Below are 19,386 nucleotides of genomic sequence, written 5' to 3'. Positions count from 1 at the left end.
TAAGTTGTTCCCTATCACAGTTGTAAACTTCATCAAATTATGATAATTTTTGTTACCTTCATCAGTCTGTAAATATCAAAGATCTTAATGATTAACTAAAACGCTGTTTACAAGCGTTTACAATATAAAAACCATTTACAAAATAACTAACTTAAGAAGATGCATTAATTTAAGAATACTGTGTAAATTCGAGTGAGTCATAATACAGTAATATTATTAATATTTGAAAATATTGATTCTTTCGAATACTGTTTTTGATATATTGAAAATTACTTGACCTAACATAATTGTATACAACAACATTAGGAAATTATTTAAACATAAAATTATTGGTAAATAATTATTAAAATTAATACAGAAAGTCAGTGTTTCTAGTAAAAAGAAAAAATATCTTAATTTATATTTTGTTTCATTATTAAATGTATTATAATGTTATAAATCCTTATTTGGAAATATTGTGGAGAAATCTTTCATTAAGATTATAATACTTAGTTTTATATTATATAAAATTAATCTTTCTTTCTCCATTGAAAGTAATATTGTTAATTATTATTGCAGGAACAATACTTTTTTATATTTATTTGGTTAATTTCTTTCTGATTTTGTTGTGTGTTAAATTTATATTAAGAAATACTTTATTACTGAAAAACTATTATTAACTTATTTACTTTTATTAATTTTTATACTATTTATTTATGTAATTACATTAATTGTTATTTCTTTTACAAAAGAAACTAAAAATATTTAAAGTGTTAATTACAAATATTATGAAGAAAAACTTTCATGTTGCCCAACAAATAATATGTTAAGGTAATGAAACTTAATTTCTTGTATAACAAAACAAGGGTTTGTTCTTATTTATATTTATCATCATGAATGTGTAAACTCCTTCTTGACAAGAATATGTTAAAAAAAAGACAGTTTTCTTTAACTGATGTCATTTCAGAATGCAATATAATTGGAAGAACTTATAATTATTTCTGATTGTAACGTTTATTTTTTTGTAAAGGTGAATGTTTTAAAATATTACCATGGTTTCCCTTGGTTGTAAGGCAAATGCCAGAACAGTTAATTTTGCTTCTATGGTTTATGCTTAAATTTTTTTGTGTTCATATTATAATTTAATCAGAATATCAAACAATATTTGTTTAATTACAAATTTGTTTGAAAATATTTAATAATAATAATAATAATAATGAACATGTTATAAAAACATACAGGTAATTATTTAAGTCTATTTATTTATCTTCACCTTGTACACCTTTATTTATTTTTATTTATCATCTTTCTATTTGAGTAGGTACTCAAATAAAATATAATATAGTGCAAATATTTAAAACTTATCTTCATTGCAAACTACATCTAAAAGTAAATGGAGGGGAGGGGGCTTGCTTTACTCATTTCAACACTGTTGTGAGAACACCAAACAAACAAATTTGTTTGACATTGCCATTGCACTTATAGTACAACCGCATGAAAGATTAATAACCGAGTTGTTTTAATAAAAATTTTTTTTGTCTTCAGTCGTTTGATTGGTTTGATTATCTATCTAATAAGATTATTTATCTAGTGCCAGTCGTTTCACTTCGGTATACCCCCTACATCCTGCATCCCTAATAATTTGTTTTACATATTCCAAATGTTACCTGCCTGCTCAATGTTTCCCTTCTACCTGTCCCTCCAATATTAAAGCGACTGTTCTAGAATGTTTAATATGTGGCCTAAAAGTCTGTCTCTTCTTTTAACTATATTTTTCCAAATGCTTCTTTCTTCATCAATTTGCCACAACTTCTCTTCATTTGTCGCTTCCGTCTATCCATCCATCTGATTTTTAACATTCTCCTATAGTACTGCATTTCAAAAGTTTCTAAACTTTTCTTTTCTGATCGTCCAAGTTCACTTCCAAATAAGGCTACGCTCCAAACACATTCTTTGAAAATGTCTTCCTGATGTTTAAATTAAGTTTTGATGTAAACAGATTAATTTACTGGCTGAAAGCTCATTTTGCCAGTGCTATTTTGCATTTTATATTACTCCTGCTTCGTCCATATTTAGTAATTCTATTTCACAAATAACAAACTTCTTCTATCTCCATGATCTTTTCTCTTCCTATTTTTATATTCAGCGGTCCATCTACTTTAATTCTACTAAATTTCATTACTTTCGTTTTTTCTTGTTTATTTTCTTGCGTATGACTTCATCCATGTCATTCTTTGTTTCTTCCAAATCTTTTTTTACTGTCTGTTAGAGTTACTATATCATCAGTAAATCGTAACATCTTTATCTTTTCACCTTGTACTGTTACTCCAGATCTAAATTGTTCTGTTAGTTCTATGTAAACATTAAAAAGTAACGGGGATTGGGAACATCCTTGTCGGACTCCCTTTTTTATTACGGCTTCTTTCTTACGTTCTTCAATTATTACTGTTGTTTAATGCCTATAAATGTTAGCAATTTTTCTTCTATCTCTGTACCTGAACCTTAATTTTTTTTAAATGCTGAACATTTTATTCCAGTTTACGTTATTGAATGTTTTTTCTATGTCTATAAATACAAAGTATGTTTGTTTGTTTTTCCTTAATCTTCCTTTTACTATTAATCTGAGCCCTAAAATTGCTTCTCTTATGCCTATACTTTTCTTGAAACCAAAATCTGACTTCTCCTAGCACTTCTTCCACTCTTCTCTCAATTCTTCTGTACAGAATTCTATTTAAAATTTTTGATACACAAGTAGTTAAGCTAATTGTTCTGTATTCTTAACATTTATCTGCTCCTGCTTTCACTGGTATCATGATAACAAAGTCTGATTGAAGTCTGATGTAATTTCCTCTTTTTCGTAAATATTACACACCAATTTGTATAACCTATCTATTGCTTTCTCACCTGCAATGTGCAGTAATTCTGGAGGTATCCCGTCTATCCATTCAAATCTTTTAATGCTCTATTAAATTCAGATCTCAGTAGTGTTTCTCCCCTTTCATACTCAACTTCCTCTTCTTCCTCTATACACCATTTTCTTATTCATTTCCTCCGTATAACTCTTCTATATATTCCACTCTATTGACCTTTCCTTTCATATTATAAATCAGTACACCATCTTTGTTTAACACATCAGATTTTAATTTATGTACCCCAAACTTTCCTTAACTTTCCTGTATGCTCTGTCTATTTTACCAATGATCATTTCTCTTTCTAAATCTGAACACTTTTTTTTTAATCCACTCGACTAAATTTTTGGTCAGATGATTTTAGAATAATTAACTCAGCTTCAAATAAAGGGCAGGCAGCAGTAGGTTTCGTAATGAAGAATAAGATAGGAACAGAGTAGAGTACTTCAAAATGTATTTTGAAATACATTAATTAAGTATTTCTTAATTGTCGATAGTTCATTTTACTTTTTTCATCACTAGCATTCTTATATTTTCTACGTTCATCCATCACCTGCAATATATCCTCGGACATCAAAGGTGTTCTACCAGTTCTTTTTGTTCCGCCTAAGTTTGCTTTTGCTGATTTTAGTATTTCCTTCTTAGCATTCTCCCATTCTTCTTCTGCATTTTCTACCTTATCTTTTTTACTCAAACCTCTTGCGACGTCCTCCTCAAATATGTAGTTTACCTTTTCTTCCTCAAACTTCTCTAAATTCCACATATTCATCTGACACCTTTTCTTCAGGTTTTTATATCCCAATCTATATTTATTTATCACTAAATTATGGTCCCTATCAATGTCTGCTCCAGGGTAAGTTTTCCAGTTGACGAGATGATTTCTAAAACATTGCTTAACCATGTATAATCTATCTGATACCTTGCAGTATCACCTGGTTTTTTCCATGTATATATTCTTTTATTTTGATTTTTAAACTGTGTGCAATTACTAAATTATACTTCATGCAAAACTTTGTCCCCTCTTTCATTCCATTTGCCCAGCCCATATTCACCCATAATATCCTTCCTTGCTTTTTCCAGTGCTTGCATTCCAGTCTCCAAGTATTATTAAATTTTCATCCCCTTTTATGTGCTTAATTGCTTCATCAATTTCTTTGTATAAACTCTCTACATCATCATCATCATGATGAGCACTTGTAGGCATATAGATGTTAACAATCGTTGTAAGCCTAGGTTTTTTATTTTATCCTTATTACAATGATTCTGTCACTATGCATTTTGAAGTACTCTACTCTGTTCCTATCTTATTCTTCATTACGAAACCTACTGCTGCCTGCCCTTTATTTGAAGCTGAGTTAATTATTCTAAAATCATCTGCCCAAAAGCAGTTTTCCTCTTCCCAACGAACCTCACTAATTCCTACTACATCTACATTTAATCTATCCGTTTCCCTCTGTAAATTTCCTGATCTACCTACCCTTTTTTAGATTTCTAACATTCCATGCTCTGACTCGTAGAATGTTATTTTTTAATTTTCTGGTGACCCCTTCCTTAGTAGTCCCCAACCAGAGATATGAACGGGGGACTAGTTTATCTCTGGAATATTTTACCAAGCAAGGCACTTTCATCTTTGTTATGAAAATGCAGACTTACATTTTTTTGGAAAAGCAGCTGTAGTTTTCTATTGCTTTCAACTGCGCAGTACTCTGAAGATAAAGTGATGACAATATGGCCGTTTATGTCCTCTTTACCTACGCCCTTAACAACTACTGAAAGAGCTGCTGCCCTCTTTCAGGAATCATTCCTTAGTCTGGCTCTCAACAGATGCCTCTACGATATGGTTGCACCTTTGGTCCAGCTATTCTGTATCGCTGAGCACTCAAGCCCCCTAACCACTGGCAAGGTCTTGTGATTTGTAGAGGGATATAAGTTAAAATAACTTTTACTAAAATTGTTACTGATAATTACCAATTTTCTAATCATTTATCAATAATTACTCTAACAAATATAATGAGTAAACCAGGTTCATATAGATTATACCTGTAGTTCAACCTTTACAGGCCCTAATGTGTTTTATTCTGTAATATTAAAAAAAATTGATTGGGGATAATAAATGTATTTAAACCAAACCCAAAAGACAGAAATATCTGCATTTTGTAAGCTATTTTAATTAAAATGAAAATATTTACAAAGATCAATTTAATGCAAGTGAATTTATAATGTACATGTTTATGTCACCAAAAGCATTCTGTATAAATTACGTTTTAAAATATATACAACATTAATACTTATAAAAATCAATGTAATACTATATCATGATTTGTGAAGATTTATATGAATTTATATCAATTTGTGAAGGTCATTATACTAGTTTTATTAAAAAGAGGAAAATATATATATTGTGAATGATATGATTCAACAAAAAAAGTTGGCCAAGAAATTTCTCAAATATGGTACTACAGATATTCTAAATAAATAAACAATTAATGAAACCCATCTTACCAGCACGTTGAAATCAATGCATGATCTTTCGGCTTACTTAAAAGCCATCATCAGGAGATAAAATTATTTAATTAAAATTAAAAATTTAAAAGCTCACATGTAAAAGTAATGACTGTATGGTCTTACCAGTATAGCGAAGGAATACTGATGTAGAGAACATGGAATACAGGAATAATCCACCAGAGTACATGTATCTTCCTTCAGTATAGTGGTAGGACCACACAGTTATGACTGTTTTAAATTTTAACTGTGATCTTTTAAATATTTTAAACTTTAATAAAATAATATTATCTCCTGATGATGGCTTTCAAGTAAGCTGAAAGATCTAGTTCATATCAACAAAATTTCTGTAATGTAGATAAAATTGTTTTTAACAAAATGATACTGATATCAAAAAAGATTAAGAGACTACATTTCTTTTATAGCATTAATAATACATAACTCATTGCTATGAATCGAATAGAATCGATTCGTAATTGAGAAAGATTTGGTTTCCCGTCGCCTATCCATTTCATTGTTAAGAATTGTAGAAAGAATCTGTTTCTCCTGTAAACCGATTCTCGATTCTTTCGTTCAGTATAAAGAGTCGAATCGAAGGAACGACTCGTTCACGATTCTTCCCATTTCTAGATAGAAGTCGATCGTCAATTCATATGATCGAAATTTTCAGGTTAATTTTCTAGTATTGTAAATAATGTGAGGGAGAGTCATTTCCCTAGATGAAAAAAATAATTACTGTAAATAATATTGTTTCAGCGTTGTGTATGATTTTTGTCTTTAAATATCATTTTTTGTAATGTATATAGTTTATAAAATGATTTATAAATAACATGTGATTTTTCAAGTATCCTAATTTATGTTGACCGGTAATTCTTATTTAACGGATACTAATAATGTCACGAGCAATTTTTAGACTTAGTTTAAAAAAAATTACTGGTTTTTTAAACGTTTGTGATGGATTACATAGAAAAGTAATTTTTAATAATAGGACGTGCTTTCATACATTCAATAAGAATTTCTCTTCTAAGAGAGATGATGAAAAACTATTGGCTCCTAACCGTTTTGAAAGAACTGAAGACAAATCAAAAGAAATTTATTTAGAATTATTGAATCATTTCAGGGTTAGGGAGACCCATAAAAGAGGACATGTGGAATTTATATATGCTGCCATGAAATATATGAAAGAATTCGGTGTTGAGAAAGATTATGCCTAAAGGAAAATTTGTTGCCCAAAATATTCTTCAAGTTGAATTCATGCATTATCCTAAGCAGCAACAGTGTATATTAGTAGATCTTTTAGAGCAGATGGAATACAATAGTAAGTATTTGCTTATTATAATAATGTGTTTTATATTCTTTGTAATGTTTTATTATTTGTTCTCGTGGAATTTGTACAATTCTACAAATCCTAATGTTTCAAAAATAAAATCTAATAGAATTATTAATAAGTTTTAAATTACGAATGGGTTTCGCAATGTTTTCTGTATTTCAGTTTAAACCTGCCCTGACAGTCTTATTTTTGGAAAATATTTTATTGATCTCTATTTAATACGTTGCCTATCTGTCATTGCTAAGATTCATGGTGGTATCTTAGGCAAAATTTATGGCAAATGCAATGCTTTTGTCACATCAAATTCAATAATTTGAAAGTGTGTTTTATTCCTCAAATAGATTGTTAACATATTATCAGTCATTGTTGTAGTGTACATTATTCACTTTTTCGTTTTTTTTTAAATAACACTTTTTATGATTGTTTCCATTTTGAATTTTATTTAATAAAAAAATGTTAATTGAAATATAGTAGATTCAGTTCATTCTGAGCAAGACTGCAAAAATAGAATATAGATTTATGTGTTATGCAGCAGTTTTATTTTGACTTTAATAAGGGAATATTTAATTAAACAAAATAAAAAAATATCATTTGATGAGATCACTTGAAGTTAAAGGAATACAATGAAAGGTAAGTTTGACAGATGGTACAGAAAAAGTTATATGTATGTTATCAAGGTAGTTGTAAATTTTATATCCTGTCTGTGAATGTAGTGATTTAAAACTTATAACCTCTATGTCTACAGCCTCTCAATGTATTATGACATGTTCTTTTAATTTAGTAAAAACTGGGTAAAATTTGCATATTGATGAAAGAGTCCTTCTAAATTACTAATGACTGATCCTTAGCACAATAATGTATACCATCAAAATCATTATCAAGAAAGTATGTCGTTTATTACAATTCACGGGAAGTGTATTGCAGACTTGAAAAAGTTGGATTCTAATCATATTACACTTTTTCTGTTTCTGTTTAGCCTCCAAAACCACCATAAGGTATTATTTCAGACGATGGATGATTGAGAGTGATATGTATGAATGTAAATAAAGTGTAGTCTTGTACAGTCTCAGGTAGGCCATTCCCGAAATATGTGGTTAATTGAAACCCAACCACCAAAGAACACTGGTATCCACAATTTAGTATTCAAATCCATATAAAAGTAACTGCCTTTACTAGGATTTGAACTTAGAACTCCCAACTTTGAAATCAGCTGATTTATGATAAGTTCACATTAGACCAACCCAGTGGTTTAATCATATTAAACTTAGATAAAATAACTATGTCGATTCAGCCAGAGTATGATGCTCGTACACAAAACATGGAAAAAGTTGTGGGTAGTTTAAAGTGCTATAATATACTGCACAGCAGTACAGTTAGGCACCATTTCGATTTTCATTTAGCAGAGTTCCCTTGTTACAGCATATACCACAGATTATGCTTTCATAGAGATCTCTGGCTGTCATCAGTCGACTAATAACATACTTAAATATCACAAATCAAGTTTGTTAATTATATAACTAATATGAGTATAACTGTAAGTAATTGTCCAATACAATTAGGGGGGAAATTGTACACTCCTTTGTTATGGATAAGTACAAAAAAAAGGTTTTTCAGTAATTATTTAAATACAATGAGTTTTTTATCTACTTGGCAAAATCATTCTTTTAGCAAAATTGTCTGAGTTGTCAAGTATGGTGTGAATGACTGAATCTTGTTGAAATGACTGTTACAGCTTACCAATATGTGATTCATTTAACATTATATGTGCTAATGATGCATTATTGCAAAACTGGGAACGCTACTTAAAGTGTTGCTAAATAAGTACTTCTTATTTTTAAATTAATAATTTACTCATTTTATTAATGCTGTATCCAATAAATTACAAAGTTGCGGATATTCATATAAAAAGTAAAATTTGAAATATTATTGCCATGTTTATAATATTTTTATATGGAGTTTTTTTCTAAATTTCACATTCAGTTTCAATTTTTATTATCTTAATTAATGCTGTAAAGAAATTTAATATTGAATCTTAATTAGGGCAGGAAACTACATAATATACAATTGGCTAAATACAAAAAATATATAAAAAAATGTAAAGTGCAAAGAAGACAATAAATTCCCTTGGAGCACTTATTTAGTGAGTCAAATTGGTATTGCTTTTAACACGTTTTTCATGATTTTTGAGAGGTTGTTACATTTTTATTAGTATAATACACAAGAAACCTTTTTACTTGCCATAAACACATACAAAAACACTGTAGGTTGTGCAAATTTGAGATTTTTATCACCAGCCCAATCAGTTATTGGAAGCCAAAATTTGAATTTTAAAAAAAGTTAGTTTTCAAAAATTCATAACAGTAGGGGTAAGTATATCACCATTAAAATTATTTATGGTAGAACTACTAACATATACCTACATATAAAGAAACATTTTTACTTGCTATAAACATCTACAAAAACATTGTAGGTTGTGCAAATTTGAGATCTTTATCACCAGCCCAATCAGAGTTATTGGATGCCAAAATTTGAATTTAAAAAAAAAATTAGTTCTCAAAAATTCTTAAAAAAAGGGGGTAAGTATATCCCATTAAAATGATTTATGTTAGAACTACTAACATATACCTACATATAAAAAAATCTTTCAAACTGTGCATGCCATCCCTGTCTATTGAAAAGAATTACCAAAAGTGAAATTTCACCGTTTTTCATGTTCAACTTTATTAGTAATTTTCTATCTCTCTTCAGTTTACCTATCTAAGATTGATGGACCAATCTTTTACGTTGAGAAAATATGAATAAATTGCTTTTTGTTTCATCCTTCCAGGAACAATAGTTTTTTTAGTTATGATTTTTTCCATAAACCCTTACAATCAGAAAAATAGGTGTGCGCATTTAGCAAAAATGGCCGCCACAGATAAACTGCTTAAAAAAATAGTTTTAATGTCCTGAGATATGTAGGAAACAATTGGGTAAGTTTCAATTTTTTTTTGAATTGGTCAAGCAACCACCCTTGGGTCACTTCAAATAGATTGACCCAGTTGCGTTATCCATTCACTGTTCAGAGCAATAGAACAAAACTTTAAAATTAACCTGATAGAAACAGAATAGTTATATAAAGATCTAATTAAAACATGCAAATTTTACTCTTAGTGGATAAAAGCCATGGCCACACTTGTACAATCTGAAATGCATATTAAATTTGAAAAAAATAACAATGAATTAAATGAACTAATACATCATAGATCAAGTATAATATTGTTGTCTGTTTCAAGATGGACATCATTATTCACATGCCACTTAATAACAGCACTTATAAAGGAGTTGCATAATGGTGCTTAGAGAACCTTCTAGTAGTAGTATAATTCTGTATATTAAGAAAGTAAGTTGTTTCTTAAATTTTTTCAAAGAATTTGTAGGGTTATTTTCAGAGATATAGGCTATATTTAATTTATAAACTCAAGAACTTAATTAGCCAATCTCCATGACGGAGTGATAGGATCTTCGCTTTTCATCCTGAGATCCGGGATTCAAATCCTGTCAGGCATGATATTTTTCATACGATACAAAATTCCATTTCCATATTCCATGTAAAAACTTCTAAGTTTCTGTGTTATTTCATCAAACAATAATAATAACCACTATTGGTGGAGAAATTATATTTACTGGAGTTTGATCTTAATAAAATAAGAACTATTCAGCTTTGTATCAAAACAAGTCTCATCACTGTTTAAATAATTTTGTTCATTGTTTAATGGTGTCAAATAGTAACCCATCCTGTCATTCAATTCCCTACTGGGATTAGAATTGAGAGGAAAGGATGCCATTTCTTGCTTTAAAAATAATATTCATAAAACGCCTAGTTTCTGTTGTTAATGTAATTATACATTCCGAGATCATGATCCAATTGAGAGAATGGTCTGTGAAATTCCACCCTATGCACTAGACACAAGGTAGTACTAGATAAAAATAATGGTATATTATCTTTAAAAAAAAACTTTTCCACAAACTGTTCATTGCAGACTTCACCACGGCGGTTTTTTCTTTGAAATGCTGGATCATTGGCAGCTGAGAAATAAATATCACCCCCAAATATTTATAGCTATTTACTACATCAATGGGATTGCCTCCAAATGTACATCTTGTGTAAGGGTAAGCCCCTTATTATTCCTCCCCATCTAAAAACTACAATTTTTTACTTATCTAAATTAATATTTAATTTCTACCTGCTGCAGTAATGAAATTTGTTGATCATGGTCTGAAGTGTTTTCGGCTCAGATGCTAACAAAACTAGGTTGTTGGCATAGAGTAACGCTCTGATATTCAGGTTACGGATTCATATTCCTTCACCCACTTCCTCTTGCAAATCATTTACAAATAGAGGAAATGATAGTGGCGAGAGCAAGCAACCCTGTCTGACACCACAAGAAGTACAAAACAAATCGGTTACTCTGTTTTTACACCAGACAAAAGATTTAGTGTCTTCATAAAATACCTGCACCAAATTTAAAAACTTACCAGATAATCCTAGGAGGAGAGTTTATAGAAACATTCTTGTCGGTCTATGTTATCAAAGGCAGCCTTAAATCTATAAAAAATAAAAATATTTTCTTTCTTCTTTACAAACCGTAAGGTTAATTATACTATAAAGATTAAAAACATTATCTGTTGCAGAGTATCCTCTGCAAAAACCTGGTATTAATTTAAAACCCCATTCCTGGATATCCACTCTTCTAATCTGTGCAATAAGATACCTGTAAATAGTTTCAACAAAGAGCTCAGAAAGGATATACCTCTATAGTTACCGACTTCCTGCAATGATCCTTTTTTGTCAAAGGGGAAGATTACTGAGTTCTTAAAGGAGTTTGGAATGCTACACGAATTAAAGATAAAATTGAATAAATTCAGCACTAGGGATAAAAATTCATCTGGAGCCTGTTTGTAAAACTCGAATGGGATTCTATCAATACCTGGGGCCTTGCCTTATTGTTTTTGACTTTCTTAATTATTATAGCCAATTCTTCTTTTAAGATTGGTTGGTCCAACTGTTCGTCTTCTGCATTTGGGCATGCATAAATTGTATCAAAACTTGTATCATTGGCAGTAAGCAAGGCTGAGAAATGAGCATTCCAAACATCCAGACTGATATCGCCTGCACTCATATATGGCTTAATCTTAAAAGACAAATAATTCCCAAAACTGTCCCTCACGTTACCAAATTTATCAGATATTTCAGATATATGGTCGCTACACTTCTTCCTGCACAACCTTTATTAGCATCCATATAGTCCCTCTTAACTACCTCTGAATTGTTAATGTGGTACAATTTAAGTAATCTAAACACCCTGTCCCTGGCCTTCCTACACTTAGCTTCAGACCAATTTTGTTTGAGCAGTACTACTTGTACTTTTCTGCCATCGGAGTTTAAATTATTAGATGCCACCGTATAAATACAATCATTCAAACATCAACCACCTCGTTTGCATTTTCAGGTAATGTTATTCATAATTCTCACAACCTATTTGTGTAAACTAAATCATCACTTCTAGACCAACGTAATTTTGAGAGCAAGGGCAGAATTTTTATCTGTATTAATTTCACCATAAATTTCAATTTGTAGTGGTATATGATGCAGAGAATGCATTTGGAATGACTACGAAATCCTTAATTATATCTAATCCATCAAACGAGACAGTCAAAATCTATAACTAAGGAATGATCTCCTACCACCAATAAAAGTATATTCTCTATTTTTATTACCACCCATCCTTCCATTCAACACTATTAAATTAAAAGATGCACAATTTTTTTAATCTTAGACCCTTTCTAAATGCAACTACATCTTTAGAATGCCTTGTGTGCTCTAACCTGGCACCTATATCTAACTCTTCCGGCATGCTTTGATCACTAGCAATTCTCACATTGAAATCCCCTATCAGAAGACAACATCTGTTTTCCACATGATCCCCCATCCAATTTTGCAGTTCACAAAAACCTTTTTCCCATTATACTTCACTATTTCCTGATAAATAAACAGGGAACAACAAAATTTCCTTCTGTGGATGCTGAAATAGAATAATGCCCATTCCATTTATAGCCTACTACCATTCCACCTTTAGGTCTTCCCATGGTGAATTTCTGGTAGCTGGTAGCCATCAAATGGAGTAACCTGAAAAATAATTCTCCGAGGAATCTACCACATCAGATTCAACATGCCTCTCTGTTAGAAAGAACACATCATAAGTACTAATGAAATTAAAAAGATCTAAATGACTTTGGTTTCTTTCTAAATTTGCGATATTATATGGTAACAACTTAATGGAACCACTCCTATCACACATCTGCACACATCATTAGAAGCCCTCTCCTCCCAAGCCTGACAAACAAACCCTTACTATCATCTGTTTTCCCTTCCCAACACTCTTTTCACCATTCCTGATACATCTTTTTTGAAAAATTCAGATAATTTTCCAGTCCCATCTTCAATTTTTTGCAACTCCTTTCTAAGTGCCAATAGAATAGCCCTCTTTTTCCATGTTTCGACAGAAAAATCCTTATGAATGACATATTGTGTGTTTTTTAATTTGTACGTATTAGATAGAATTGCCGGAATGTCATCATCTCGGGGTATGTGTGCAATAATTGGTTTATTGTTCTTCTTACCAAGACAATGTGCCAGATTATTAAAAATTTCAGATTTTGTTTTAAGAATCTGATTGCAAAAATCAAGTACAACCTTTCTGACATCATCATTCCTATTGTATTTTAAACCTTTGAAAACCAGGTTATTTCACCGAGTCCTGTCTTCTAAATTGATCAGCTTATCCTTAATTAACAGATTTTTCTCTTGTAAAGAGCTAACTTCAGCTTTCAAAACTTTGTTTTCTTCGATGAGTCTTTCTTCATGGCTAAACATGCTAATCTTTTGTTTAGTAAATCACTTCTAATCACTGACGTTAAATTATCAATTGAGCCTCCTAGTATTCCAACTATTTCAGCTGTATATTGTGAGTTCACTTCAAGAATTTCTTCAGTATCTATAGCAATCTGTTTTTCCTAATTATTGGAAATACCTGTAGCTCTAGGAGATTCCAGGGAGGATGGTTCCCTTTGACTTTTACCCTTGAAATAATGTTCAGTATTCTTCATAGCACACACATGTATAACATATAAAGTATATATATATATATATATATATGTTATAAAACAATAATAATATAAGTTAAACAGGTATTAAAAAATAATCTGTGCAAAAAAAAAAGAAGAAATTGCTAACTTACAATTTTTTTTACAATAGTATGCTATTCAGTAATAGCATGCTATATTACGTTTAATTAGAATTGTCAATTTTAACTATTCAATAATTTTGAATACTTTTCAAAACCAAGTTAGAGAATTCAGATAACAGAAGAATTTGAGATAGCAACTTAGAGCTAGAACAATACTGTGGCTATACTATTCCTATAAAATCAATTAACAACTGACCTAGTTGTTAAGTCTCAGGTTTCATTTGCTCCTTTTTTATTAAAAGAAGGAACTTTAAATTGTATTAAAAGGAAAAACTTAAAATTTTATTAATGGAGGATTTTTAATTTTAAAATAAAAATTTTCACTTTTTTTCTTACGCTTATTAATTGAATGTCTAATACCCTATTTTTAGTCAGTCTAGTTTCATCCTCCAAAGACACAACATGTATTTATTATGAATGTATAAATAATTAATACTATAATGTTGTATATATGAATTACAAGTTGAAAAATAATATATATCATAAAATAAAGATTTATTTATTTGAATGAACCAGCGAATAATAAATTATTTAGAATAATTTAAACCTAACAGGTATAGAACCAAGACGGCATGTTATTCAACACTAGTACAAACCAGATACAATGAGAATGAATTAAATGAAGTCTAATATCAGTTTATAAAATCCACAAAAATAAAAACACATAACTGAATCACCAATTTCTCAAGATTATCTTGGCACAGAAGTCATGTAAAAATTTACTAAAAAACCACAAAAATAACTCAAAAAACTACAGAGCTAATTAAAGTAATGTCCTGTTCCAAACAATGCAGCGCTGCCAACCTTATTTTAATAATAATATTATTTGGTTACTGTTTCTATTAGTATTATCATTATAGCTTAATAAAATTTGCATGCATGTTTGCCTAGTAATTTAATAAAATAATAAGCATTTTGCTTTTTAATAATTTGGGTCCAGGTTCTCAATGAGAATCTTTGTCTTATATAATTGCCATTGCTACCCTGCTGTAGCTGTGATTACTGTTCCTCCGATACTTTACTTTTTCTAATTAACCTCCACCATTTATTGAATTTTGACATTTTTTTAGTGAATAAGATATTTTAATAGCGTGATTTAAGTGCTACATGATTAGTTAGAATAATTGTTATTTATTAGGTATGGAATGATAAGTCTACAGTATTTCCAGACTATACAAATCCAGAAACTGTTAAATACTGGATGGAACAGATTTCTAGGCAGCAACGTGAACAGTTTTAAGTATGATGGAATGTGGATTGTAAGTTTATTTTCATTATGTTATTATTATATTATTAGGCAAATATTTGTGTTTAAAATAACAAAGTATTTAGAAGTAATATTTATTACTAGAAAATAAAAAAAGAAAATTAAAAGAAAAAATGAATTTTGTAAATAATTTTAATGTGTTAGACTTTTTTTAGTAATATAATAAAAAACATTTTGGCTGAAATTAAAACTAGATAACTTAAACTTTAATGATAAACCTTGTGATGTACTGTTTAAACATTTTATCTTTTTTTTTAAATAAGAAGACAATCTAGTATAAAGTTAGTTTTAGTTAATGAATTATAGAATGTTAAAATAACAGCAAAATGGTATCCTCAGTGTTAAATAAACTGTATTGTTTTAATAGAAACAAGTGGTCTAAAATGAAACTGAAGAAATGGTTCCTGAAAAACATTTTTCTTTTAGGGTCAGTGATTTTGCTTGACAGATTACCTAATTATACCTTTCATACTGGTGATTTATTATAGGTTTTTATATAAGAGAGTATTATATCTGTAACATTGAGATATATCTGTAATATTAGTATACTATAAATCCTATTACTATTTGACTACTAGTACTAGTATATTGGACTTTTCTTATGTCCATTATTATAGTATGTAAACAAATTTTTTTTTAATTTTTATGCGAATATAAAGTTTTTACAAATCCCTCATATTTTCCATGCCAGCTGTGATGAGCATGGAGAAATAGCCTTACTCAGCAAGCCTTTTCATAGCCTAGGCATTCATAGAGAAATTCTAAATGGCTGCTGGGCTATATTTTTAGAGGTTCTGCAGGAATTTATAGAAACTATAAACAAGTGTCTGTTTTTATCTATATATCTTGAGTATTCTATGAAGTTTAGTTTCTGTTATTGTCATTGTTTATTTTGTTTACATGTTGAATATTAATAATAACTTTTTTTTTCAGTTTCAATATTTTGTTAATAAAAATAATTTCAGAACTATTTATACAGATAGAATCCCATGTATTTTTATTAAAAAAAAAAAAAAATAATAGAAATGCTTTCATTCATTAGGAAACAAACCACAATAACCTGCTAAAAGTTTCCATAAAACAAATTCCCTTTATATAGTGTCAATAACTCTGATATATATATATTGGGTGGTCCATTTAAATTGATATACATCTATATATATATATATATATATATATATATATATATATATATCAAAAACTACACTATCTTAGGAAAAAATGTTTCCTATTAAAGTTCTTCCAAGTTGTCTTGATAAGGTCAAATAAAGGTCATTTCAGGGTCAACTTAGTTTTTTTTAATAGTAACCTATATTTTTTATTGCAGAATTGAATTCTTTGCAAAGACATTTAACATTTTATTTCAAACTTTTTTTTCTAAAATTGATAGTTTTTAGTTATCTTCAAAAATGTTGTAGGTCTATAAATTGGTATTTTTAGTTTCATTAGGTCTGGCCCAGCCGATATTAAATTTTAAATAAAAAACAATCAATAATGAAGAAGAAGAAGAAGAAGAAGTTGAGCATGTAAACACCATTGAAATTTTAAAAATAGCCTAAATTTGTAGTTCAAGTTACATATGATATTTGTCTAAGTGATCAGTGTCTTCAATTCATTTTTTTATTACTTTGTAACTCACAGACTATTAAATATTAAATTAATTAGTTATTATTTATTAGAAATTATGGAACGATTTACAATTAGAGTAAAAACTGAGCTAATTTTTCTGTATGGAGAATGCCACTGAAATGTTGATCAGACAGTAGCCTTATATGCTCTACGATTCCCCGGTAGAAATATTCCAAGTCATGCTTCTGTGTACAGAATTGTAAAACAGTTTAGTGCTGCTGGAAGAACGGGGGCCATAAATAGGAACTGTCAAAATACTGTAACAGCAGAAAATAATGAAATAACAATGACTATTAAAACGCCTAAAATTATGTCCCTACCGCATTTCAGTTCATCAGGAATTGCATGGCAGTGACTTTGAATTAAGAGTAGCATTTTGTTGATGGGTGCCTGAAAAAGTACAGGTAGATTAAACATTTTTTCTTAATGTTCTTTTTTCCGAGGAATCAGGTTTTACTAATCATGGAGCAGTAAACAGACATAATATGCACTACTAGATAGTCAAAAATCTACGGTGGCTAAAGGAAGTAGAATATCAGTGTCTGTAGACTGTCGATGTTTGTTATGGAATCATAGGCTATAAATTAATCGGACCCCATTTTTTCAATGGAAATTTGAACGGAGAGAAATATGCAGATTTCCTAGAAAATTAGTTGTCCTTACTGCTTGATGAACTACTCTTGGAGAAGAGAAGAATGATGTGGTTTCACCATGATTGCTGTCTGGCGTATTATTCAATTATCACCAAAGTAACTTTGAATCACGAATATAATGATTATTTGATCGGTCGAACCGGTCCAGTTCATTGACCTGCATCGTTCCCCTACATTACTCCAGTAGACTTTTTTTTTAGAGGGTTTCCTTAAAGAAAACGTTTACGTAGAAGTATCAACTACCCCTGAAAACATGAAAGAGCATATAATAAAGGTCTGTAGAAACATCAACGTAGAAACTGTATTAAATGTTAACGGGTAAATGTTCTTAAAACATATGGAAAGATGCACAGAAGTAGAAGGACACTTCAGACATATGTTGCTGTAATTTATGTAGAGTAAGTTTTTGTAGTTATTTTAAATAAAGAGCGTAAAAAAAATATATACTATTTGATTAAAAAAATTCATTAAAACATAAATGGATTTTATATAGGTTAATCCTTTAATTGGTTATTTATTCAAAATTTAATTTTCTTTATTTAAAATTTAACATCAGCTGGATGTAACTCATCGGCTGGACTAGATCTAATGAAATTAAAAACACCAATTTATAGGCCTACAGCATCTTTAAAGATGAATAAACTAAAAAAAACTCTGATCAAATTTAGAAATAAGTCTGAAACAAAATTTTAATTTGTTTTGCAAAGAATTCAATTCTGCAATAAAAAATATAGGTTCCTATTTAAAAAAATTAAGTTAACATTGAAATGACCTTTACTTGACCTTATCAAGAGCAACATAGGTTGTAAACGTATTTCCTCCTTGAAATGGAAAAAGTTTTTCTATTAAGAAACATTTTTTCTTAAAATGTGTAGTTTTTGAGATATAGATGTGTCACAATTTAAATGGACCACTCAATATACATACATATATATGTAAGAAATATTAAGCTATTGAAATATTAAGTTACTGAAAAAAATTGCTGGTTTACCAACTCACAAGCATGTTAAACAGTATATTAAATAGATGGTTTCCAGTCATGGTAATTATTAATAATAATTAATAATGAACATAATTTTTTATTCTTTTCAAGGAGGTTCATGCCCCCATCCTCTTGATATTATTATTTGATATTAAGTTTTACTATTTTGTAAGAAAATTCTGTACTTCTAGTTTATTAATGAGCATTAAAAATGTGACAAAAAATTAAACTATGTAGTTTCAAAATCTGTATAGAAGGTGGTTTTGAAGGTGTTGTTCCTTTATCTGGAATCGCTTGGACTACCTAGAACTTGATCGATGAAGAAGATGTATAATTGGTCTGATGAGATATTTTGGAAGCATAATTATATTTATTTTTAAAACAAGTCATTTCAATTTTTTACATGCGTTCTCAGTACAATATGTCTTATTGACCAACCGATCCTATGTTTACTGTTAAAGACATGAATGAACCATCTAATTTGGTTGATGGAAGTCTTACCGGTTGTCCAAATCATACACTGGAAAGTCCACCTTATGTTCCAGCTGTTGGTGGTAAATTAAGAGCACATTCAATGTGTATGACAGCAAAACATTTTAAAGGATATCATTATAACTTACATAATTTATTATTTGGAATGTCTGAAGCAATTGTCACAAATTTGTAAGTAAAATATTTAATATGTTATGATAATAGTGTAGTAATATTTACTTACAACCTTTATAAGTTCCTAATCATTAATTTATAATATTTTCACCAGAATCTATAATTTTTTTTTAGGGACTTGCTTGTTTTTTTTTTGTCTTCAGTCATTTGACTGGTTTGATGCAGCTCTCCAAGATTCCC

At 29.5% G+C, this 19,386-nt stretch overlaps 1 long non-coding RNA gene across 2 annotated transcripts in view; it reads left to right on the top strand.

Moving 5' to 3' along the window:
- LOC142322371 (uncharacterized) overlaps positions 1 to 19,386 on the top strand; it is a 36,254-nt gene that overhangs the window by 4,110 nt on the left and 12,758 nt on the right. Inside the window, exons 2-3 of one of the 2 annotated variants that reach the window (XR_012755826.1) lie at positions 6,511 to 6,708; positions 15,148 to 15,268. This is a non-coding gene — a long non-coding RNA (uncharacterized LOC142322371). Of the gene's footprint in view, positions 1 to 6,053; positions 6,709 to 15,147; positions 15,269 to 19,386 lie in introns of those variants that run through there. The other variant, XR_012755825.1, reaches the window with a different exon arrangement.

Source organism: Lycorma delicatula, chromosome 3 (genome assembly GCF_047948215.1).
Source record: "Lycorma delicatula isolate Av1 chromosome 3, ASM4794821v1, whole genome shotgun sequence".
Taxonomy (NCBI): Eukaryota; Metazoa; Arthropoda; class Insecta; order Hemiptera; family Fulgoridae; genus Lycorma; species Lycorma delicatula.
The sequence above is the reverse complement of the archived record's forward strand: the minus strand, read 5'-3'. Positions and strand labels throughout refer to the sequence as shown.